The 27,628-nt window shown below is 37.3% G+C and overlaps 1 long non-coding RNA gene across 1 annotated transcript; it reads left to right on the forward strand.

Annotated features, from left to right (window-relative positions):
* The first annotated feature begins 19,749 nt into the window (after window positions 1–19,749).
* Window positions 19,750–27,026, forward strand: LOC130707263 (uncharacterized). The gene is made up of 2 exons (XR_009007166.1): window positions 19,750–20,088; window positions 26,609–27,026. It is a non-coding gene; the product is annotated as an uncharacterized LOC130707263 (long non-coding RNA).
* Window positions 27,027–27,628: the final 602 nt, after the last annotated feature.

Genomic DNA, 27,628 nt, shown 5'->3' on the forward strand with positions numbered 1-27,628 from the left:
AGTGATCTCTCACAGTTCTTGCATATTTTTCACTGTGTTTAGTGCAACACTGTAAACCTTGAGTAACACCTTGGGACTCATATGAAGTGCCACTAATGATGCTGGAAGTGCTCCTAAGAAGCAGAAAGAGTCATGACATTACAAGAGAAAGGTGAATTACTTGATGTGTACTGTAGGTTGAGGTCTGCAGCTGCAGTTGCCAGCTATTTCAAGATAAATGAATCCAGCCTAAGAACCAATGCAAAAAAAAGAAAAGGAAATTTGTGAAGCCATCACTGCAGGTACACCAAGAGGCAGGAAAACCTTGCATTTTTTGTGAAATACCTTCTTATCTCATATTGAAAATACATCTTTTATGTGAGTGCAGGATTGCTAAAAGAAAGGCATACCTATAGACTATAATATGATTCAACCAAAAGTGAAGTCATTATACGACAACTTAAAACAAAAGGAAGGTGAAAGATCTAAAGCTAGAGAATTTAATACCAGCAAAGGATGGTTTTATAATTTTAGAAAGAAGTTTGGCTTAACAAATATAAAGATAACAGGAGAAGAATTCCCAGATGTCATTAAGAAAGCCATTGAGGAAAAAGGATATCTACCTGAATAGGTTTTTAATGAGACAAATGTGCCCTATTTTGGAAAAAAACAATGTCACAAAAGACATTTATTAATAAGGAGAAGGTGTGAGTACCAGGATTTAAGGCAGGAAGGGATAGATTAAGACTGTGTTTTGTGCAAATGCAGTTGGGTTTATGATCAGGATTGCTCTTATCTATAAAGCTGCTAACTCCCAAGCCTTGAAGGTAAAAGATAAACACCAGCTGCCAGTCTTTTATTTGTACAACAAGAAGGGCTGGACAACGAGAACCCTTTTTCTGAATTGGTTCCATCAATCCTTTGTTCTTGAAGTCAGGAAGTACCTTGCCAGTAAGGGACTGCCTTTTAAAGTTCTTGGGATTTGGGGCAATGCCCATGGCCACCCAGAATCCTGTGAGTTCAACACTGAAGGCTCTGAAGTGGTCTTCTTGCCCCCAAACACAATGTCTCTAATTCAGTCTCTAGAACACGGGGTCATATAGAGCTTTAAGGCTCATTACACATGGTACTCTATGGAAAGGATTTTCAATGCTATGGAAGAGAACTCTGATAGAGAGAACATTGTGAAAGTCTGGAAGGATTACACCATTGAAGATGCCATATTTGTTATAGAAAAAACTGTGAAAGCCATCCAGCCCAAAACAATAAATTCCTGCTGGAGAAAACTGTGTCCAGATATTGTGCATGACTTCACAGGATTTACAACAGAGCCAGCCAAGGAAATTATGAAAGAGACTGTGGATATGGCAAAAAAAAAAAAAAAAAAAAAAGGCTGGGGGGAAGGGTTTCAGGATATGGATCTTGGAGAAATTCAAAAGCTAAAGGAGACCACACCAGAGGAATTAACAGAAGGTGACTTGATGGACATGAGTGCTTCCAAACCACTGCCAGACAAGGAGGAAGAAGATATAGAAGAAGCAGTGTCAGAAAACAAATTGACATAGTCTGGCAGAAGGGTTCTGGTAATTCAAGACTGCTTTTGACTTCTTTTACAACATGGACCCTTCTTTGATATGGGCACTGAAACTAAAGGAAATGGTTGAAGAAGAATTGGTACCATATAGAAACACTTTTAGGGAAATGAAAAAGCAGTAACGTCAGACAGAAATTATGATGTATTTCCATAAAGTTACACTGAGTGTGTCTGCATCTCCTGCCTCCTCTTTCCCCTCCTCCACCTCTTCCGCCTCTGCCACCACTGAGACAGCAAGACCAACCCCTCCTCTTTCCTCTCCTCCTCAGCCTACTCAATGTGAAGACAATGAGGATAAAGACCTTTATTATGATCCACTTCCACTCAATAAATAGTAAGTAGTCATCATGCCATACAGTTAGTAAATATATTTGTTGTATATGTGTGTGTCTTCGTGTGAAAATCTAATAACTGTACAGCAAGACTGCATGACATGTTTTTGTGTCAGCATCATCGCCTAAGTATTCATCACATAGAACATCATGTGCAAGACTTGTATTGAAGTGGATAGCCTATCCTTACGTAGGCATAAGGTGAGTGATATTTAATATAAAATTAATAATGTGTTAGTTTTCTTACTGTTTTATAGATTTGCTTTTAAAAATGAATTACCGTACAGTATGCCTCTCTCTCTCATGATTGGAGAAACTGTATATCATCACAGGTAAGTGGATTTTTTTAATGTAACAATGTTTCCAGTACTGAACTATGAATTATGAATATGGCTGTAATAATGTATGCCATAAAAAATTTGATAGTGATCTAGTCATTAGTGTATAGGCTATGCCATCATGAAACAACAGTATGGATTACACTAGCTTACCATAAAGCAATCGTACTATTGCTTCTTCATTATCAATGCATGAATCATTATACCTATAAATATGGATTCCTTTTTCACATTATCTTTTCACATTTGATGACTAGTACTACTAATACAATATAACATCTACAGTGCTTTGTATCATTTAAGACAATATTGATATAGGTACTGACAGATGATTCATCCTGTAAACAGATGATGTAAATAAACTTATAGTATCAATAAACACAGTTTAATACTGTAAATATATTTTCTCTTATGATTTTCTTAATAGCATTTTTTCTCTAGCTTACTTTATTGAAAGAAACAGTATATAATACATATAACATACAAAATATGTGTTAACCGACAGTTTATGTTATCGCTAGGCTTTCAGTCAACAGTAGGCTGTTAGCAGTTATGTTTTGGGAGAGTCAAAAGTTATGTTTGAATTTTCAACTGTGTGCGGGGTCGTTGCCCCTAAACCCTGCATTTTTCAAGGGTCAATTGTATATTTTATAAAATCAAATATGGATGTCTTGTGGCCTCCTCTATTTTTTGAGAGTTTGTATAAGACTATTATTATTTCTTCTTTAATATTTGTATAAGATTATTATTATATGATAGAATTCATATTAAATTAAAATGTTTTTATTAGTCTGTGGATTTTTAAATTGAATCTATGAATTAGAAGAGATTTTCTAATTTTTAAATATAAGGTGATGTTTTAGTTACCATTTTGTTACTTATTTCTATTTTAACTTCAGAGAACATATTCTATATGATTTAAGTCTTTTAAATGCATGTGGACTTTTTTGTGTAAGTTTTGTGCCTTAAAAGAAAGTGTAATGTGCAATTGTTGGATGAGTTTTCTAATGTGTATTCACTTAAGGAAATTTGTTAAATGTGTTGTTTAAATATTCCTTAAGCTTACTTACTGACTTTTTGTTTATTTTCCTTTTTTTTTTTTTTTGTTTCCTCCCATATACTGAGGGAATTGTGTCAAAACCTCCCATAATGATTGTGGATTTCAGTATTTCTCTTTGAGTCTCCTTGTAGAATTCTCAGTCTTGGTTTTACATATTTTGAGGCTATATCATTGACTGCATATAGATTTAATATAACTTTATCTCTCTGGTAAACTGAATCTTTTAGTATTATAAAGGATTTTTAAACCCTAATAATTATTTTCTCTTAAAGTCTTTTTTTATGAAGTATTAAGATAGCTATGTAGCTTTTTTGTTATAATTAGTCATTTTCCATACTTTTAAGATATCTGTATTTTTATGAGTTGTATGTATTTAAGGTAAATAGCATATATATTTTTTGGTTTTTTAATCCAGCCTGACATGTTTGTCTCATAACTCAAATATTTCATTCATTTACACTAAGTGTACTAACTGATATATTTGGGTATGAATTTACCATTATATTTTTTGCTTTCTTTATATTCCATCTATTCTCTTTCTTTTTGCTTTTATTTCCTTCTTTTGGATTTTATTATTATTATTATTATTATTATTATTATTATTATTTTGCTTCCTAGTTTGTAAATTATGTATTCTATTTTCTTTCTTTCAATAATTTTGCTCCACAAATAAAAATATTTACAGGTAACTTATTAATGTTTGTTTTTATCAATTACTTTACCTTCATTCTGGATAATACAATGACCTTAGAATCCTTTAACTTCATTTGTCCCACTCATTCCCTTATATGCTAACATTAATTCTCTCTGTATCATGGTATTTAAGCACCATGACACATTACAGTTATAATTTTATACTACCATTATTATTTATATTTTCTTATATCTGTACCACAGTGTTTGTTCTTCACTCTTTGCTCATTTCTGACTTAATCTGGAATTATTTTCCTTCTGCTTGAAGCACATCTTTTTTATATTTTATAATTTCCTATAGTGTGGATCTTCTGTTGGCCTCAGTTATTATATTGTAGATGACATTACATTATCATCTGACTTTCACTCTACCTGTTGAGAAATCAGCTTTTAATGTTACATTTAATCTTTTGAAGACAATTCATCTTATTTTACTGGCTGATTATGAGATTTTTCTCTTTATTTTTTGCTTTCAGCAACTTCACTACTATATTTCTAGGTGTGGATTTCTTTTTATTTGCTTTGCTTTGGATGTTTTCACCTCTGAATTTGCATACTGACATTTTCCATCAATTCTAAGAAATTATCAGGCATTTCCTTAATTAAATATTGCCTCTTCCCCATACCCTTTCTTCTGCACTTCTTAATTTAATGGTCTACATTTTTTGCCCTCCCTCTCCTATTTTCCATCTTTTTTCCTCTCATAAGCATTTTCCATAGTTTCTTCTGACCCAGTGTTGTTCTTCATCTTCTTCTATGTACTTCTGAAAGTCATCTTAAATCTATTTTGGAAGGATGTGGGATGAAAACACATAATTCTCCATGTTTCCATGTTTCACAGTGTCTTCCAAATTATTATTACTTTCCTCTGGATTTCTGTGAATGTTAATTGAAAAGTAAAGCAGATGCACAGGACAAGAAAAAAAAAGCAATGGCTTAAAAAATAGCAGTGTCAGCTTACTCATACACATAAGTATGTGAAGAAAAGCAAAACAGATCAGAAATAGCATAAAGGAAGCAGTGACTTGAGATATGAAAATGTTATCTTACTCAACATATGAGTAGGGATGAAAAGTAAAAATAGAAAGATCAAAAAGTACTAAAATGGAAGAAATAACTGGAAACAGCAATTTTATCTTAGTGTACAGTGATGCAAAATTTACACAAGTGTTTAACAGTAATCAACTCGGAGGAAAATATTAAAATGTTTCCTTTTAAAGTTTACTCATGATTACAATATCTGGGATGGTTTATGTAGTGCATTCCCTCAATTCCTGACAAGCACGAATTATTTGAATCATTGACAATTTGCTGCTGCCTTCTAACGACAGGTGTTAGTGAGTTATACCACACTGAGTACTGTATGCAATGAAACATATCTATTCAAACACATAATAATGACATAAGAAGATATGTTCTTGGGGCTTCCCTGGTGGCGCAGTGGTTGAGAATCTGCCTGCCAATGCAGGGGACACGGGTTCGAGCCCTGGTCTGGGAAGATCCCACATGCCGCGGAGCAACTGGGCCCGTGAGCCACAATTACTGAGCCTGCGTGTCTGGAGCCTGTGCTCCGCAACAAGAGAGGCCGCGATAGTGAGAGGCCCGCGCACCGTGATGAAGAGTGGCCCCCGCTTGCCACAACTAGAGAAAGCCCTCGCACAGAAATGAAGACCCAACACAGCCATGGATAAATAAATAAATTAATTTTTTAAAAAAAGACTATGTAAATTAAAATCACAAGTTTAAAAAAAAAAAAAAGAAGATATGTTCTTTTAAATCATCAGATTGGATACTTCACCTTAATGATCAATAACATGCTTGAGGTATGTTTTCCTGAGTACTGAGAAGAGGTTTCTTCCCCACCTTGTCTTTAGCATTTCCCCCTCATATTGAAGGAAAATAGTATAGTGGTTAAATGTTATACTTCCTAAACTTACTGAAATGGGTAGATGTTTAAAATCTATTGTTCACTATCCATGTTATTTCGCCTCTTTAAGCCATAGCTACTTCACTGGTAAAATGAAAATAAAATGTTCACTTAGGTTATAGATTTCATTGTGTTCCCCTAATGAAAGAATGCACATAAAGCAATTGTAAGCTATTATGATCTCCTGCTGGAGCTGGCTTCCATGTAAGGATACACTTGTATGAGAGGAAAAAGTGAATCTTACACAAGGTAAAGGAGACCAGGGAGCACAAGGAGTTGCAAGTGGGCAAATGTTATGAAGTCCTTGAACACCTAAGAATGTCCCATCCCCATTGTCCCAATAGGACCTAGTACCACCTCGTACCACCACCTAAATCTTTTCCCCAACCCAGCAATTTCATTCATGGCTGCATAATACTCGAGCTTCCACCTAAAACAGAAATAGAAAAGAGAAGGATATAGGAGAAATTCTGAAAAAAACTGCAAGTGGGTAAAATCAAGAATGTTTCCACAGGAGGGATGGAAAACAATACAGAACAAAAACACCTCAAGACTTGGGTTGATAGAGGAAAATGATGACATTGAAGCAAGACTGGGTATTAAAACCCATGGGCAGGGGTGAGGCTAGAGTTAGGCTGTATGCATACATGAGAAGAGGGTACATGGGAGAGAGAAATAAGGATGTATAATCAGCTCTAGGCTTGGTAATAAGTATTTATTTTTTATATAATTTGAAAAAATTTGTAAAGGATCATAATAAATATAGTAGCTACACAGATTATTGAACAATGTGACATCTCACTTTGGCCCTACTACGTATCAATAAAAAGGTTTTATACAGACACAGGGATAATAAAAGTACTATAAAAGCTTCTCCACACCAGCAAGCAAATTTTGATAGGGATACTAGTTCATCCATCGTTCTTTTGACTAGCTGAGTGTAGATCAATTCCAGCCCTAGGGTCAAGATGGCTGTAGGCTAATGATTTTCATCATAAAATTTAAAAAAGAATTAAAGTGTAAGTCCTACAGCAGGCATCAAAATAGATGACTTCCTTGAGCTAGTCCATAGAAATGCTGTTACGTTCATAAAAACTTGAATCTTTTAAAGGCTTTTAAAGCAATGTAAGTAAAGAGCAAATATCTCCTACCACAGAAACTCTCAGCAAACAGAAATTTCTGAAAATGATTACAACCATGCAGTCAGAGGATTTTTCTTTCTTTTTATTAGATAAACATCTTATCTCCAAATGTCTTAATATTCATATATTTCAAATATTGTAAAAGGTAAGTTGTATGTTTTGTGTGTGGGCAGGAGTATTATACATTTGTATACATGGGAAACGACCACATAGTTACATTTAACTGCCAACAACTTCACTATCAAAATAAGGGCTTTGTTACCTATGAAAAACAAAGCAAATTTTAGAATTTAATTAATATTATAAAAGAAGGTATTACTCTTAAAATAGTGACTTATATAGGACATATATACAATATTAAGTCCATAATTGCTAAATAATTTCTTAGAGAAAATATTCTTGACATCCAGTTAAAGGTTATGTATTAATGAAAGCAGCCCCTCAGTATCCTCACTAAATACTAATATAATCAACTAGGACAAAAATTAGAAAATAAAATTATAACTTAAAGGTAAGAAACTGTAAGTATCAAAGTTATACAGAAGAGTTGCTGATATAGTGAAAACTGGAGACAAAAAAACAATGAAACTTTTACCTCTATAGGTCTTGAGCAGGGTACAGACTCCTCTGAAAATAAGTTGTACATTCTGAGGAAATGAACCAATGATCTCTTGTTTGGGAAGTCAAGATTTTGGAAGGTAGAAAGCCTGTTGAGTCTTGTTTGACTCCAAAGAATGGCAGAAACTGAAAATATATATGGGTATGCCATCTCTGCAAAAAGTAGATTTTCAGTGTGAAAAGGTGGAGGATTAAAAAGTACAGTTATTTGGCTAATAATTTTGGGAATAAAAGCAAAATTTCCTATGAAGAACTCAACATATAAGATTTTACTACCAGTCAGAAAGAATACCTGAATTTTGAAAGTGTAGATATACCCATAGGATAGTATTGTCCATAAAAGCATACAAATAAAATTCAAGCATGTTGGCTTACTGCAATCCTTTAGTGTCTCCTCCATACTATTCTCAGATAACTGGTCTATAAAGAAGATGTGGCACATATATGCAATGGAATATTACTCAGCCATAAAAAGAAACGAAATTGAGTTATTTGTAGTGAGGTGGATGGAGTTAGAGTCTGTCATACAGAATGAAGTAAGTCAGAAAGAGAAAAACAAATACAGTATGCTAACACATATATATGGAATCTAAGGAAAAAAAAAAAAAAGGTCATGAAGAACCTAGTGGCAGACAGGAATAAAGACACAGACCTACTAGAGAATGGACTTGAGAATATGGGGAGGGGGAAGGGTAAGATGTGACAAAGTGAGAGAGTGGCATGGACATATATACACTACCAAACGTAAAATAGATAGCTAGTGGGAAGCAACCGCATAGCACAGGGAGATCAGCTCTGTGCTTTGTGACCACCTAGAGGGGTGGGATAGGGAGGGTGGGAGGGAGGGAGATGCAAGAGGGAAGAGATATGGGAACATATGTATATGTATAACTGATTCACTTTGTTATAAAGCAGAAACTAACACACCATTGTAAAGCAATTATACTCCAATAAAGATGTTAAAAAAAAAAAAAAAGAATGGATGACATTTTAACATGAGTACTAACAAGGAAGGACCCAGGAAGAAAAAGGAACATGCCTAAAAAAACGAAGATGAAGAATACAAATCATAAAAATATACATATGAGGGGACTTCCCTGGTTGTGCAGTTGTTGAGGGTCCACCTGCCAATGCAGCGGACACAAGTTCGATCCCTGGTCCGGGAAGATCCCACATGCCACGGAGCAACTAAGCCCGTGTGCCACAACTACTGAGCCTGTGCTCTAGAACCTGTGAGCCACAACTACTGAAGTCCGTGCACCTAAAGCCTGTGCTCCACAACAAGAGAAACCACTGCAATGAGAAGCCAATGCACCTCAACGAAGAGTAGCCCCCACTTGCAGCAACTACAGAAAGCCCGCGTGCAGCAACAAAGACCCAACACAGCCAAAAATAAATAAATAAAATACATAAATTTAAAAAAAAATATATATATATACATATGAAGTAGATGAAAAATACAAATACTTCCCTGTAAAGTCAATATTCTCTCTGAAAACTGCTGAAATAAGAGCAATAAAAACTCAATGAAGACATAAAAAGATTATTAAAAACACATAAAAAGAAGCTCAGAAGATAATTTAAGAAAATTTCAATTAAAGGAAGTACTCAGTAATGTTCTTATACACCAGGTCAATGTTACAGAAATAGATTCCTATAAACTAACAATTTGATAATATAGTCTTTTAAATCACATATATGTATATCACATATATGAAATAAATATAACCAAAAATAACTGAAGCATGTCTTTTGTATGTAAATATGCCATCTGAAAAATGCATTGAAATATATAAAAGAAGACCTAAATAAATGGAGAGATATGTAATGCTTATAAATGGGAAGACTTGATATTGTAATGATAAAAACTTTCACCAAATTTATCTATAATTGTAATCAAAAATTTTGTGTGTGTGTGGAATATAAGATGATCCTAGAGGGGGCCAGATCAAGATGGCAGAATAGAAGGACATGGAGCTCACTTCCTCCCACAAACACATCAGAAATACATTTACATATTGTTCTACAATTGCGGAACAATTCTCACAGAACACCTGCTGAATGCTGGCAGATCTCATAAAACCAAAATTGCAAGAAAGATCACCATGTAACTGGGTAGGATGAAAGAAAAAAAAGGACTCAGGACAGGACCTGTGTCCCTGGGAGGGACCTGTGAAAGAGGAAAGGTTCTCTCTCCCTGGGAAGCCCCTTTACCAGCAGAGAGACCAGTCAAGACATCAGAAAAACTAAATAGACATTTCTCCGAAGAAGACATACCAATGGCCAACAGACACATAGAAAGATGCTCAACATCACTAATTATTAGAGACATGCAAATCAAAACTACAATGAGGTACCACCTCACACTGGTCAGAATGGCCATGGTTAAAAAGTGTACAAATAACAAATGCTGGAGAAGGTGTGGAGAAAAGGGAACCATCCTACACAGTTGGTGGGAATATAAATTGGTGCAGCCACTATGGAAAACAGAATGAAGGTTTCTTAAAAAACTAAAAATAGAGTGGCCATATGATCCAGCAATCCCACTCCTGGATATATATCCAGAGAAAACTATAATTTGAAAAGATACATGCACTCCTATGTTCATAGCAGCACTATTTACAATAGCCAAGACATGGAAGCAACCTAAATGTCCATCAACAGCTGAATGAATAAAGAAGATGTGGTATATATACACAATGGAATACTACACAGTCATAGAATAGAATGAAATAATGCCATCTGCAGCAACATGGATGCACCTAGAGATTATCATACTAAGTGAAGTAAGTCAGAAAGAGAAAAACAAATACCATATGATATCACTGATATGTGGAATCTAAAATATGACACAAATGAACTTGTTTACAAAACAGAAACAGACTCACAGACATAGAAAACAAACTTAGGGTTACCAAAGGGGAAAAGGGGTGAGGGAGAAATAAATTAGGAGTTTGGAATTAACATATACACACTACTATATATAAAATAGGTAAACAATAGGGTCCTACTGTATAGCACAGGGAACTATATTCAATATTGTATAATAAACCATAATGGAAAAGAATATATATATATGCATAACCAAGTCACTTTGCTGTATAACAGAAATTAACACAACATTGTAAATCAACTATACTTCAATAAAAAGAAAGATTATCCTAAAGTTGATATGGGAAGATTTAAGCATCATGAATAGTTAAGACAATTCTGAGGAAGAAGAGTATGAGAAAACAACTTGTCCAGTTGAATACCAAGATATACTATAAAGTTAATTTAAATAGTGAGTACCAGTGCATAGTAGACAAATAGATCAAAATAAACATCTGATAGGAAAATCACTCTCTCTATATAAGAATTTGGTAAATGAAATAGCATTACAATTCAATGACATATAATATGAAAATATTGAATATTTTTATGGAAATTTCCCTATTTATACTTTTCACAGGAATAGATTCATTTAATTTAAAATAACAGAATATTCAAAACTAATATAAAACAATATAAGGGGATATTTTTAGGAATTAAAAGTAGGGATTTTAAAAATAAGACTTGAAATTTACTGAATTTGTTCATTAGTCCCAACAGTTTTTTGGTTGAGTCTTTAGGATTTCCTGTGTATATGATCATATCATCTGCAAATAATGACAATTTTACTTCTTTCTTTCCTATATGAATGCCTTTTTTTCCTCATCTTGCCTGATTGCTCCAGCTAGGACTTACAGTAGTTAGTTGAATAAAATTGCTGATAGTATCTTACTCCTAACCTTTGTTGTATATGGCTTTTATTACATTGAGGTACGTTCCTTTTTTATCCAATTTGGCTTTTTTTTTTTTTGGCCTTGCCACGTGGCATGTGGATCTTAGTTTCCCAACCAGGGATGGAACCCTCGTCCCCTGCAGTGGAAGCACGGAGTCTTAACCACTGGACCACCACACAAGTCCCCTTTTATACCCAATTTGTTCAGAGTTTTTCTCATGAAAGAATGTCATATTTTGTCTAATGCTTTTTCTGCATCTATTGAGATAATTACACAATTTTCATCTTTCTTTCTGTTAACGTAGTATCACATTTATTGATTTGCATATGTTGAACCATCCTTGCACCCTAGGGATAAACCCCACTTGATCATGGTATATGATCCTTTAAATGTGCTGTTGAATTTGGGGTCTGTAAATTGGTCTAACCACTATGGAAATCAGTATGGAGGTTCCTCAAAAAATGAAAAACAGAATGACCATATGATTCAGCAATTCAACTTCTAGGTATATATGGAAACAAAAACAGGAAATCAAAAAGATATCTGCACTCCCATGTTTATAGCAGCATTATTCACAATAGCCAAGCTATTGAAACAACTTAAGTGTCCATCAATGGATGAATGGATGAAGAAAACATGGTGTGTGTGTGTGTGTGTGTGTGTGTGTGTGTGTGTGTGTGTGTGTGAAATGGAATATTATTCAGCCATGAGAAACAAGGAAATCCTTCCATTTGCAACAACATGAATAGACATTTAGGGCATTATGCTAAGTGAAATAAGTCAGAGAAAGACAAATACTGTATGATCTCACATGTGAAATCTAAAAAAGCTGAACTCGTAAAAACAGAGTAGAACGGTTGTTACCAGGGGCTGGGAAGTGGGGGGATTAGGGTGATGTTGGTAAAAGAGTATAAACTTGTACTTAGAAGATGAATAAGTTCTAAAGATCTAATGCACAGCTTTGTGATTATAGCTATCAATACTGCATTATATACTTGAAAGTTGCTAAGAGACTAGACCTTAAACGTTTTCACCACACACACACAAAAAAAGATAATATGTGAGTTGATGGAGGTGTTAGCTAACACTACAGTGGTAATCATATTGCAATATATAAATGTATCAAATCAATACACTGTACACCTTAAACTTATACAATATTGTATGTCAAGTATATCTCAATTAAAAAAATAAGGCTCAAAAATCCCCAACTCATAAAAAGATCAGTAAATTTGTCTACAATAAAATTTAAAATTTCTGTAAGACAAATAATACCAAAAACAAAATGAAAAATCAAGCCATTGACTAGAACAAGATATTTAAAAATATGTAACTTTCAAAGAATTAGTATTAAAGTATATTTTTGAAAAAATAAAGTAATAAAAAGCAAGCAATCTAAAGAAAATAATCAAAGTATATGAAAATATAATTAATAATAAAAAGCCAAATGACTAGTGAAGTTTTTTTTAAGTGCTCAAACTCAGTTATAAAAATAACAACCACCTTGAAATTCTATTCACATCTATCAGACTTGAAAAAATTAATACATCTAATAACAAGTATCAGTAAGAATGTGCAGAAACTCAATCTCATATCCTAATGATGGAAATGTAAATTGGTTTAAGTCCTTTGGAGAATTAGTTGGTTATACTTATTAAAGTTAGGTGTGCAGATCCTGTGATCCAGCAATTCTGCTTCTATGTATCTGCCCTTAGAAAAAGTCCCACAAAGAAAATGTTTACTAAGATATTCATAGCATATGAATATATATGAATATAAAACTATGATGTTCATAGTAGCCAAAAAATTTGGTAAATCCTAACTGTCCTTCTATAGGGTACTGAATAAATAACCTTTTTTTTTAACAATGGAAAACTATGCAGTACTTAAAATATATTAAATGATTATACATACAACACTGGAAGTAACTCTCTCAAAGTAACTTTGATATTAAAAAGTCAAATTGCTAGAAGAATCAGTATGATACCATTTTTAAACTCTTGATTCAAAAAACAATTAGTTTATCTTGTTTATGAAGACAAATATTTATATTCATAGTTCAAAAACATGCATGGATGTGAAATTTGATAATACCAGAATAGTAAGAAACTTGTGAGGCACAGAGAAGAAAAGCATGTACTGTTAACATTTAATTTCTCAAAAAGAAATCTGAACCAAATGTCAAAATATCAACAACTACTTTGTGTTATTTATTAACATATTAGTTTCTGTATTTATGAACTTTGCCATATGTTCATAATTTATTTTAAAATAAGCATTAGAAAAATTGTGCAATAAAACAGTCAAAATCTTCACCAAGATCGGTGTTTTTGGAATCAAAGAACTTAAAGGAAATGTGTTACTTCTCTTTGATCTGTGAAAGGAGAGATACACAGGCTTAGGAAAGAAGTGATAGGGTAATTGAAAGGGATGAAAAGTGACCTGACAGGTCTCAAAAATCAAACACAAGAAGAAAGAAATGTGAATTTTTTAAATCATGAAAATGTAAGAAGTTCATGTTACTGGGAAGTCAGGTAGAGTCACTTTTCATTGAATACATCTAAAGCAGCACTGCCCAACAAATAATGTAAGCCACACGTGTAACTTTAAATTTTCTAGTAGCCACGTTAAAAAGTAAAAAGAAACTGATAAAATTGATTTTAGTGATATATTTTATTTAGCCCAATATATCGAAAATATTATCATTTTACCATATGATCAATATAAAAGTTACGAATGAGTTATTTCACATTTTTTTCTCTAAATCTTTGAAGTCTAATGTGAATTTGGCACTTAGAGTACATCATCAGACATTTCAAGTGCTCACTAGATACGTGAAGAGGGAGGGCCTACTGCATAGATAACAACACAATTGTCTAAAAGATTACCTCAAGAAATCAAGGATTAAGCATATCATGAGAATTATAATGGCAATCACTAGATGACCTAAAAAATGGAAACTAGACAAGTCATTTTTTAGTCATTAAGCCAATGAATTGTATCAAACTGATGTTCTTACTGCAGCAGAAGAAAATTTTTCCTCTGCCCTTCAAGGTTCTTTTGGCTGGTCTAATAATTAAATTGACATAAGAGAGATTAACCGGAGAAAAACAAATTTAATTTTGTACCTACGGTAGCCTCACACAGACATGAGAAGCTCAAAGACAGTCAGGCAGTTGAAGCTTATTTGCCATCCTGAGCTAAGAAGAAAAGGGTAGGGGTCTGGGGCTTCAAAGGGAAACAACAGAGTTCACAGGAAGGTGGGGAGAGCAGATGTTTAGCCAACAAATTTTTGTCATGCCATGTAGAGACACTGAGGACAGAGAGGACCTTGAAGAAACAGGCCCTGCAGAGCTCCCCCCACCTTACTATACCTAGCCCATTCTCTTTGTAATTATCCTCTGGTGACAGCCCTATTCCTGGAGCAGGCCCTCTGTCTAGATTCTTTTAGGCAGTTGAATGGGCGGTGAGAGGCTCTTCTTGAGTCTGTTGGGCCTTGGCTGTCTTCAGCTCAAAATAATCCACGTGACAAAGCGGCACATCCTGGGGTCGCCTGCCTGGAACCCCGTCATACTAAATAGTTACCCCGTATAGAATGTGTGTACGAAATTCTCTTTTCATTTATTTGGATTATGCTTTTTTTTTTTTTCTGAATAGATTCTTTAGCTATTTTAGGATAGTATCTATTTTTGAGGGACCGAACACTCAAGAACTAACGGATCCCATGACGTCATTAACTACCTTCATTACACTTAAAATGGGTGCATGTCATTACATGTTAATAATGTCTTATTTGGAAAAAGTGCTCTGCTTAAAATATAAAGAAAATATAGAAGAACTGACACCTTTAAATACGAATACAGTTTTAAGATCCTTTGCATTCACTCTTCCTTATTTTCGGAACATGTTTCTCCCACTTCCTTCTGGCTTTTACTCAAACGTATCCTTTATAGAAAGCTTTCCCTCCCTACCTAATCTAAAATGGCAATTCTGTCAAGCCCTATTCCCCATGCCTTCTTTATTTCTTTATTACTTGCTATTTCCCTCTGACATACCACACACTTTGTTATTTATCTTGTGTGTTGTCTCTTGCTCCTCTGGAATGCAATTTCTGTAAGGGCAGGGATTTTATTCTTTGACCTGTTTAGTCTACTGTAGTATCTCTAGAGCCTAGAATTGTGTCCTGTGTTTGATACTGAATATATACTTGTTAAACTTGTAAATGAATTTGTATATTTATTTCATTATTCTATTTTAACAATTCATTTCTTCATTCAACAAACGTTAATTATGTCCTTTGAAGCATTATACTAGGCTCTGGAGAATGGGGGCTTGAATGCAAATACAAGAATAATTTAAACCAGGGGTTGGCAATTGTAGGGGAGCAAAATTTGCCACCCTAAAATGTCTTTTTGGCATGCGGATTAATCTAAGCTGAAACAATCAAGAAACAGAAGACTCAGGAAGTCTTTCTTTTTACCTCTCTCTTAGCTGCCTAAAGAATCTGGATAAAGGGAATAGAGCTATGGCCAGAGGTATCTGCAAAGAACACGGGCTATAGAGGTGGTGGGGGGCAGCTCTAAGCGAGGCCTAAAGATCAGAGTCCATTCTGTGTCCCATTGTCTCTGCAGGGCCCAGCAAACAGCTGTTTACCAAACATTTGCCTTTTCATCTTCATGTCAGTTGCCTTCCTCCCCTTTGAAGTCCCAGACCTCTACTTGCCAAATCCTCTTCTGTCTTTAGCTAAAGATGGTGTATAATGTGAAAGTTTCTGCCATTTTGATAAGTTACTCAGTTTTCCTGGGTTTCTCCTATGCATACATCTCATTAAACTTTTGTTTGATTTACTCCTGTTAATCTTGTCTCAAGTCAATTTAATTCATAGGCCAGCCTAGAAGAACCTAGAAGGGTAGAGGAAGATTTCTTCCTCCCTGACAGAATCTATAGCTCACTGGCCAAATACAGGTGAGAAATAAAATATTGCCTGCCATATCAGTAAGCACAGGATGTCACAGTCATGAGCAATTGCAGGCACCCGTGACGGTGAGCCCCGAGGGAACTCAGGAAGGAAACAAAGAATACCTGCCATCTACCAGTCATCAGACTGCAGCCACTCCCAAGGGTGCAGCTTGAGGAAACTCAGGATGTGAAAACACAGGATACTGGCCCCAGATAGCTGGGGTGCATATCAAAGGAAAGATTTCAGTGGGCCCGGGCGGGACTCTTGCATCTTCCCATACATAGAAAAGTGCTAAATTCCTTAACTTGAAATATCCGGTTTTCTTTAATTAACAATAATCTTTTGACGTTCAGACTACCTGCCCTTTGTTGCAAAACTCCTATATATCCTGGCTTCCCCCCCTCACCTCCTGGGAGCAGTTTTCTCAGGGTTACTTGAGATGCTGCCTCCTGGGCTCGAAGTCCTAAGAATGTCCTCCGAATAAAACATAGCTCTCAACTTTTAGGTTGTGCTTTTTTTTTTCAGTCCACACAGTCTATAACCTGATTTTGTAAATAAAGTTTTATTGAAACATAGACATGCTCAGTCATTTATGTCTTATCTATGGCTGTTTTCACACTACAGTAGTAGAGTTGTGTAGTTGTGACCAAGACCATACAGCTCTCAAAGCTGAAAATATTTGCCATTTGGTTCTTTATAAAACATTAGGAGGATCAGGGCCTGATGAACCCTGCCCTAGAGAGGAAAATTCACCTCAACTTCTAAAGCCTTTATGTTTGCAGATCAAACTTTTGATTACTGCAATAGCATTTTTAGCAAACAAATATCTTGGTTTCATATGAAACCAAGGTTTGAACACATCAAACTGGAAGTTGTATACTTTATTATTGACTGCACTCTAAATGAGTACATAGTCAAACATTTCTTATCTAAATCTGCCTGGAACTCAGCTAAAAGTTAGTGCTAACAGTCAATTTTAATGATTCATAGAGTAATTATTTACCAAAATCATTTCATAAACCATGATTCCATTGCTAAAACATTATATATAGCTACAACATTCTGGGAGATTACTTTGTGGAGTCCAAAGGAGTTTGACATACAGGACTAATAAAATAATAGCAGAACGTGTGAAAAACATGCACTTTTTTTTTTTTTTTTTTTTAACATCTTTATTGAAGTATAATTGCCTTACAATAGTGTGTTAGCTTCTGCTTTATAACAAAGTGAATCAGTTATACATATACAATATGTTCCCATTTCTCTTCCCTCTAGCATCTCCCTCCCTCCCACCCTCCCCATCCCACCCCTCTAGGTGGTCACAAAGCACCGAGCTGATCTCCCTGTGCTATGCGGCTGCTTCCCACTAGTTATCTATTTTACATTTGGTAGTGTATATTTGTCCATGACACTCTCTTACCCTGTCACATCTCACCCCACCCCCTCCCCATATCCTCAAGTCCATTCTCTAGTAGGTCTGTGTCTTTATTCCCGACTTGCCACTAGGTTCTTCATGGCCTTTTTTTTTTTTTTTTCCCCTTAGATTCCGTATATATGTGTTAGCATACTGTATTTGTTTTTCTCTTTCTGACTTACTTCACTCTGTATGACAGACTCTAACTCCATCCACCTCATTACAAATACCTCCATTTCATTTCTTTTGATGGCTGAGTAATATTCCATTGTATATATGTGCCACATCTTCTTTATCCATTCATCTGTCGATGGACATTTAGGCTGCTTCCATGTCCTGGCTATTGTAAATAGAGCTGCAATGAACATTTTGGTACATGACTCTTTTTGACCTATGGTTTTCTCAGGGTATATGCCCAGTAGTGGGATTGCTGGGTCGTATGGTAGTTCTATTTGTAGTTTTTTAAGGAACCTCCATACTGTTCTCCATAGTGGCTGTATCAATTTACATTCCCACCAACAGTGCAAGAGTGTTCCCTTTCCTCCACACCCTCTCCAGCATTTATTGTTTCTAGATTTTTTGATGATGGCCATTCTGACCGGTGTGAGATGATATCTCATTGTAGTTTTTTTTTTTTTTTTTTTTTTTTTCCACACACACACACTGTATTTTATTTTTACAAGAGATAGATAGACTGACACCAAGCATTGTACATGGATGACCACAACAAAAGCAACAATGATTGCAATTACCAAACATGAAACACACTTATACTATGTCATAATATTGACATTCAGTCCAGTAATCCTCCACTGTAACAGCTCCTTTACTTTGCAGTGAAAATTGATTTGTATATTCTTTTCCTCTGAGTCCTTGTGGGATTTTTTTTTTTTTAATTCAGACAGAAAGTCACAAAAATTATACTCATCCTCATCAGTTCACTCAGTCCCATGTAATTAATTTCTTTTTTTTTCATCTTGATCTTTTGTTAGCACTTTTATGAGTTCATCAGTTTTTCATTAGAGTTCTGAAAATGCTTATTCATTCAGTTCAGCAGTACAGTCAGTTACCAGAAACCTGTACTTGTCAGAGTCTTTTCCATGAATTTCTTGAAGATGAAACTAAAACATGCACTTTTTATCTGTCATTGGTTGAACCTGATTTTGGCTCTGGCTGGAGCCTCCCACTATTTAAAAGCAAAGTTTCAAAAAATTGTATTTCAAATTCCAATAGAAGTATTACCGTTAGGTAGCTGGTCAGTCATGAGTGGGTCCCACCCCATCCTGGACAGGGTCATCTTTCCCTCCCCCACCAGGACACTGGTGACCAGAACACGCCCAGAGATCCTCCCTCTTGTGGCCAAGGACCACAGCTGGGTTTCCAGCCACAGCAGGGCCAAGCAAGACAAAACCGCCAGCACAAGTTAGCACAGGCGCACCAAGACCTAAAAGGTGACTCAAAATAACCGGGGTTCATTATGCTGTATTTGTAATAAATTAGCATTGTGGTTCCCACCTCCCCGCCCCACCCACCTCGGGTTACACTTGGGCGTTTATAGGTAAGAAGCTGCGCACTAGGAGAAAAGTTATATAACCTAAAGCTGTCTATCAACTTGTCAGTCAAATGATGCAGGACACAGGGAGGGACAACCACTCTAAAAAACCCAAACTTACCCCATTGCGGGGTTGCTTCTGGTTTCCAGACAGCCCACTCTCATCCTTTCTCAGGAGCATACTTTCACTTTGCTTAATAAAACTCTTGCTACTTAAAACTGCTCTGTGCCTCTCTGAATTTTTCCCTCGAGAGTACAGGAAGTGAGGAAATCACCGTTCTGCCAGTGACATATTTGGTGCGGTGACTCAGATTGCTGCCAAGGTAAACTGCATGTCTCACCTGACTTCACTCTCTCTCTCTCATGAGGACTTGCTTGTTCTCAGTCTCTGCTTTGTTTTCATTCCAAGACCCACAGGGCACAATCTCAGTCCACTTACTGTGTTATGGCTCTCCTCAATTAAGGGTGGCAGGGGGTATCTCCCAGGCCGTGCAGATCCAAATAACACTCGGTTGCCAGCTGACGCTGTCCTTGGGACCTGGTGGAAATACAATTTCCAACCATGAAGGAGCCCACTGAGGCCAAGGCTTTTCTCCCCTTGATCTTTCTCCTTCTCCTCTATCACTCTATCTCTTTGGACTCAAGAAGATCCACCGAGATGACCACCAGACATCCAAATTAAGACCGCGCAGCAAATAATTGGCAACTTGGTCAGGTGAGTTTCCCCTCTGTGGCTGCTCGAGCCCAATTCCCCCTCCCTACTGAAACCAAGCAGGACTCTGTGGGGCTCCTGGGCGAGGAAACCTTTCAAACAGTCGCTAATCAGGGAAGGGAGGGGATGAAGAGATAAGGGAGGAGCAGCCAAGAAACAATAGAGCAGCCTTGGGGCAGGGTCCTGGTTCCGCCTCAAGGGATACACATAATGATATCTTTGAGCTCTTTACATAACTAAAACCCCCCAGCAAATGGAAGTTGTTAGCATTCTTCATTCCAGAGAAGACCACCTGAGAGGCCAGATTAAAGGAACCAGAAAAGCTCATTAGGAGACTGCCTGAGGCCAGATTAAAGGAGTGCAGGCCCTGCACACACCCTGATCGTTATCAGCAACCCCACCCTTGAACCATTGCTATAAAACTCCTCACTAAATCCTCCCAGGTGGGGACACGCAGTTTTGAAGGGCATGAGCTTGCTGTGTCTCCCTTTGCCTGGCAAAGCAATAAAGCTAATCTTTTCTACTTCACCCAAAACTCTGTCTCTGAGGTTCAATTCGACACCAGTGCACAGAGGCAAAGTTTTAGGAATCACTGCTTGTTCTTAGTCCCAGTCTGGTTCCAGGACACTGGAACTGCATCGGTGGCCCAATCTGGGGGACTCTGTGCATCCTCCTCTGGATTTGCAACCCAGCCCTTAGTGGTCAAGCACCTTTCTCAGCAGGCTTACGAATCTCTCTTGGGAAGCCTCATGGCTTCATACCTTCCCTCCTGTCCTGGATTTCTCTTATATCCTCATTCTCTCTTAACTTCTTAGACTTTCTGTTGATCCTTGAGCCTCCTTGCCAGCTTTGCCAGCAGGTTGGATGTTGCCTTTTTTACTTCTGTGGAGATGTAGCCCTCTTCAACAGCACAAGGACCATATCCTGAGGGGAACTTTGGCCTTGTGCTGTTATCACTGCCTTGTGGTCCTCCAGCCCTACCTCTATTTGCTTCTCTTTCTTTTGTTTCAGTGATAAAGGTAATCCATTTAGTTGGCTCAGGGCCTAGGTCTCCTCCCTCCCCCTCTGAAGAATTTAGGCCCTGGGACTCTGGTAGCTTTTTCTCCCACTGGCTCTTGTTCGTTTCCTTGACTAATCCAAAGTTCACCAACACTTTACCACTCCCCAAACCTCCCCTACTTATTTTAAGAGGCTTGTAAGTATTGAGGGAAAAAAAGCAAAGCTTTTTTTCCGGCCTTAAGGAAACAAACAGACATACTCCTAGGAGGAAGTTGCCTTTCTCCTCCTATGTCTTTGAAATGCAAATGTCCTACCTGGTCTTTTCCAGGAACCCTTATCTCCCCCATCTTTGTAAAATGCAAATTTCGAAAAAGGGAGTAGGTAATTTAAAACTTGACTTGCCAAGGACCAATAGAAATCTTGAGTATCTTTTCTTAAGTTTGCCAATCAGAAAATGCTAATATAACAGTTCAATGATTTGTTTCTTGGTTTTGTTAAGGTCTTTTAAAGGTTAAAAATTATAATACTAATTAAAGCTGCTAAAGTGATAAGGGAAGTATTTCAGTGTGTAAAACAAGTAGGATATGTTGAAGGCAAGAGAAGGTATAAAGACTGGACATATATTTTTGTTGAGGAAAAAAGGAGAATAATTTTGCCCTAGGGCTGGTTGCTTAGATATGGGGAAAAGATGGGACAAATTAATATGGATCAAGAAAGTGATAAAAGGTTTGTGAAAAAGGAACTTTGAGAAAAAAAATTTGTAAATTGTCAGGATTAAGACTAGACTGAATTTAATTAGGTAATTGAATTTTGTTATTAATAGTAAGCTAATATAACACTGGAATTTGATTTTTTTTTTTTCCCTCTCTCTGTTAAGAGAACAAAGTTCTCTTGGCCACTTCTATGAAAAGTTTAACTCCTCATTGTCAGACTTTCGCCCTCCTGTTGTCCTTGTAGCATAGCAACAGTCTACACCTAAATCAGAGAATTTAAACGGGTAAACAATAACTGTAAATAAAACAGTCAGGGCTATGGCAAATCCGAGATGGCCACTTGGCTTTTCCCAGCTCCCTGGCAAACCTCATTTTTTTTATTTGATGGGTTAAAGCCTTCCCTGGCTGCAGGGCGAATGCCCTCACAATGAAAAGGAAATGGTTAGAAAATGTGTTTTCCATCTGGGGTATACTTTCTACAATCTCAGTGATCAAGGCACCCATTTCACTGGACAAATCGTACAATCCTTAACAGAAATCTCACAAACTTCTTAAAATTATCACTGTCACTATCATCCTCAATCATCAGACAAGGTCAACAAAACTAATGGAAAAGCTGGACTCAAACAGAACAAAAATTAATTACATGGTATTAAATGAACTGCTAACCATGATTATAATTTTTATGACTTTTGTCTTACATATTACCAGTTTCTAATCTTTGTTTTTCTGATCTAGAAAAGCCCTTCTCCTCAAGCTACTTATGATTAACAACAATTTGGTAATTTACCCCTGCGGGTAAAATTAAAACATTTTTCTTTTCTCTCTGCCTGGTCCCTCCAAAAACTGGAGACCCTTGGGTTATGAACAGCCTTATCAGGTAAATAAAAAAGACTGTCTCCTGACATGTACAGGAATCTCTAAATATTTTGGGGACCTCTAGAAGAGAGAAATTCACCTAGGCAAAATCTGATGGCAAGCCTTTGGTGTGGCTTTCTTAGCCTTGAGAGGCCTTTTGGGAATTTAATCTGAGACTCCTGAGAAGTTACACCGGAGCCAGTATGGAAGAGCCTATGTGGTCAATGGACCAAACTTATTTTGAAAACAAATTAGTCGTGGCTGTGTTTGATGGAGATGAGGGTAATTAAAAAAAAAAAAAAGAGAGAGAGAGAGAATTATGTTTCACTAAATATTAGATCCTAGTTTCCTTAATTAAGGTCTGTATTTACTAAGACTCACTTTGAAGATAGTTCCTTGCTGTTCCTTAAGATCGTCCTTAAACAGGGTCAACAGGACTTGAGGAGAGGATGAAATTGGAAAGATGCTAAATCCCAGGGACTACATCCCAATCTGGGACCTTTGATGATTGGACATAAGGCATACAGGGAAAGTACCCAGAGAAAGGACTCAGGGAAGCCACAATGGCTTCGGGATGGGGCATGTGGTAAGGTGCACTAGACAGTAGTCCTGGGGTGAGAACTGAAATGTGTTCTGCCCAGCAGGATCAGTGGTGAGGTACGCCTCACCCACAAAAGGCCATAAGGGACTTGAGGGTCTCCTCAAGACCCCTATGCACATTCGTCTTGTCTCTTTCAGATGGGCAACCGACTGTCCATCCCTCAAGATTCACCCTTAGGATGTATCCTAAAGAATCTGGCTAAATTTGATCCCTAAACCTTAAAGAGGGAAAAATTAATTTTCTTTTGCAACACAGCATGGCTCTAATATAAGCTAGGAGAGGGAGAAATCTGGCCTGAAAATGGGAGTTTAAATTACAATACCATTCTCCAACTTGACCTTTTTATCAAAAGATGGGCAAGTCGAGCAAGGTCCCTTATGTCCAAGTCTTCTTTGCCTTGAGGGAAAACCCTAAACTCTGCAAGACTTGCTGGGTAAACTCTGCTCTCTTGGCAATGCTTAATTTGTCTACCAAAGTTCCCTCCCCCTCTCCTGATAATACAATCATCAGCTCGCCAATAAGCCCTGTCTACAGGAACTCCCTTCTGGGGAAAAGAAGGAGGTTCAACATCATCAGACCCTTCTTCACTATACCCAACATTGGACCCCCAGATGCTTTGCCCTCTTAACCGGGATCCCATAACTCCTCAAAACTTTGTCCACTCCAGGAGGTAATAGGGCCTGATGGGCTTCCCACAAAAGTCAGAGTTCCAATTTCCATGCAGGATCTCAGTCAGATAAAACAAGATCTAGGGAAGTTTTCAGATGACCCTGAAAAATATCTAGACAAGTTCAGGCAACTAACCGTGACCTTTGAGTTAACCTGGAGGGACCACTTGCTCTTCTGCCCAGTCGAGGGAATAAATAATGAACAATGTAAACTAACTGTAAGCAGTGTAACTGTTAACTAAAACCTGTTAATTATGGGCAACTGGCCACTTATGACCAAGGACCACAAGAAAATCTCTCCACTTTCTATGAGTGATTGAGAAAAGTGCTCATAAAATACACTAATTTGGATCCTGACTAAGAGGCAGGGAAACTGATTTTAAATGACCACTTCATCATTGGGTCATCAAATGACCCACTCAGGCTGCCCCAGACATAAGGAGGAAAATATAAAAGATGGCCTTGGGACCAAATACCACCTCCACAGAGCTCCTTAGGGCAGCCCCCTCTGTCTTCTACAATGGAGACAGAGAGGATGAGGAGAGGGAGAAAGAAAAACACAAAGTTAAAAGGCAGGCTCAACTACTGGCAACATTACAGGTCTGACAGCCAACCCCTGGTTGACCCCAGGAGGCTCCCCCCAGCAAGTGTCACCACTGTGGGAAACCAGAACACTGGAAGACAAACTGCCCAGAGACAAAGAGGCCCCATAAGCCATGCCCCCAATACTACAACAAGTTTGGCCATTGGAAGAGGGACTGCTCCGAAGTCCGAAGGGACCTTGGGTTGGCCCCTGACCAAATCATGGCCTTGAACTGAAGGGGCCCTCAGCTCTGGCCAGCTCCCAAATCAAGGACCATCATCATGGGGACAGAGCCCAGGGCAACTTTGGATGTGGCAGGCAATAAAACCTCAGATGGTCCTCAGTCAAGGGTATCAGCCCATCAATACCCAAGAGACAACATTATTCTACATGGGACCTTTGGATTGACCCCCCCAGGACAAGTGGACAGGAACCCAACAGTCAGCAAGAGGAGGGACCCTAAACCCCTCTATGCCCCTTTTCAGCAGGAAGCAGCCAGAGAGAGATGAAGTCCATCTTCCCAAAGATTTTAGGGTCCCAACTTTTGAGGGGGGAATGTTAGGTAGCTAGTCAGACATGAGCGGGCCCCACCCCATCCTGGATGGGGTCATCTTTCCCTCTCTGACCTGGACACTGTGATCAGAACACACCCAGAGAGCCTCCCTCTTGTGGCCAAGAACCACTTCTAGGTTTCCAGCCATATCAGGACCAAGCAAGATAAAACCGCTAGCGCAGGTTGGCACAGGCACACCAAGATCTAAAAGGTGTCTCAAAGTAACCTGGGGTTCATTATGCCATATTTGTAATAAATCAGCATTGTGGTTTTTGCTGTCGGTTTCGTTTTGGTGCTTATGGGTAAGCACCTACGCACTAGGAGAAAAGTTATATAACCTAAATCTGTCAACCAACTTGTCAGTCAAATGATGCAGGATACTGGGAGGGACCACCATTCTGAAAAACCCAACCCTACCCCACTGTGGGGCTGCTTCTGGTTTCCAGACAGCCAGCTTTCATCCTTTCTCAGGAACGTACTTTCTTTTGCTTAATAAAGCTCTTGCTACTTAAAACTGCTCTATGTCTCTCATCTGAATTATTTCCCTCAAGAGTACAAGAACTGAGGAAATCGCCCTTCCACCGGTGACATTACCATGGCTAATTTCATACTTGTAATGTAAAAAGAAATACTCTTACTTTCATATTTAAACATTCAAACTGTCATTAAGAATATTTCTATACAGTAATTTGAGGTGAAAATTGCATTGCACGGTGATAAAGAAATCACCCCTTCAAGTGTTCACTTCTACCATGTAACAGCTCCCATTTGCTATTATTTCTCTCTCTCTTGCTTGTATTTGTGTGTGTGTGTGTTTCCACCAAAAAAAAAAAAAAAAACACTTGAGAATGAGTCAGTTATTAGGCAGTATACCTGAATGAATGAACATTGGTTTACATTCAGCCAGTTGTCCTTATCATTAAGTGAGAAATTTTATCCTGGCATTAGTGGTGGTGGTGAATCAGCCAGTTAACTGGAGCTCTGACTAAACAGTGATCTAAAACTTGCTATGCACATATACACAATCTTTTCACTTGAGAAAAAGCTTTGTAAAAGAACTTTTCTTTTTCATTTTCAAAGAAAAGCTATCTTTTCTCAAAGTAATAGGAGAAGTCACTTAAATGTGCAGACGGTATGAATCATTCAGGCTTTCTTTTTACAAACAAGTATAAAAAATGAGTAGAGTCAACCACCAAAATTAAAGAAACGTTGGTCTTTTTCCTGCTCATGAGCACCCTTGCTTCAAATCTTTTACAGGACTCAATTTTTGGAGGGGGTTTTGGAAAGAAATGATGAGAGGGTATAGAAAAGAAGAAAATCTGTTCACTGTTTTGAGCCAAAATTATTTAGTTGGGGAGAGAAATTGTTATTTCCATAAAAAACTAATTACTAATTAGACTAAATGAAATACAGTAGAAGGTTGAGTGGGTAAATTAGCATTCTAATCCTTCTTACAATGTCTATTTGTGACCAAGTCTGTTGTCCTGTAATCATACCCCTTTCCCTCCTACCCCTCCCTTGAATGGAAACCAATTGCTCTTATCTAAGTTTCAGGAGGAAGCTGCAAAGAGAAAAACAAGAACTGGTTGGAACCAACTAGGCCCAAGATGGCAGAAGATTTGACTTCCAGTAGACCTTCATCCTCATTATATGCTCACTGTAATATACTAGCATGCTAAATGACATACCAATGCCAAGACAGTTGACAGTTGCCATGACAACAACTGGAAAAGCTCATACAGGCCTGAAAAGGAGTGTTGCATTAGTTCCAGGTTCAAACCATACCCCTGTTCTCAGATAAGTCATGAATATTCCTCCCACTCTTTCCAATTCCCTCCCTTTTACCTCGACCCTTGTATGCATATGGTATCTCCATCCCAAGTGGGTTGAGAAGTTGATCTGTGAACTAAGTTTCCGCTTCTCCATTCTTTCACCATTGAATAAAATTTGTGCTGTTTCAGTCTCAGCATTGGTTTTGTTATTGGCTGTGCGAATCTAGCAGAAAAAGAACTTCCCTGGCTGAGACAAGGGGTCTCAGCCCTGACTAGGACCCCAGCTCAGGTCCAGGCAACCAACTTGATAACATTTTGTGTGTGTTTTTGTTTCTTACTGCAAGGTAAACACCTTCGTTAAATGCTGTCTCACGTCTGCAGGATTTTATGATTTAAATTATTAGGCTGTAATTACCAATGAAAACAATAATCTGTCTACTCAATGAAAAACTGAACATCTCTTATTCCAAAACTTATCTTCCATAAAGCAAAAGCTGCCTGAGATTTCAATATCAGAAATTTACTGTTTGTCATCTCATTTATTTTATAAATTTAATAATGTTGTCCCTCAAAGTTCCTTAACTAGAATCACCTATTTCAGTTAATTGAAATCATCTAGTCATCCAAGCTATAAACCTCTGTGCCTTTTTTCTAAATCATTTCACCTTTACAATATACTACACTTCCTGGATACATGTACATGTATTGCTGAGTCACCTTGCTGTACACCTGAAGCTATCACAACATTGTTAATCGGCTATACTCCAACATAAAATAAAAAGTTAAAAAAATATAT

Source organism: Balaenoptera acutorostrata, chromosome 2 (genome assembly GCF_949987535.1).
Source record: "Balaenoptera acutorostrata chromosome 2, mBalAcu1.1, whole genome shotgun sequence".
Lineage (NCBI taxonomy): Eukaryota > Metazoa > Chordata > Mammalia > Artiodactyla > Balaenopteridae > Balaenoptera > Balaenoptera acutorostrata.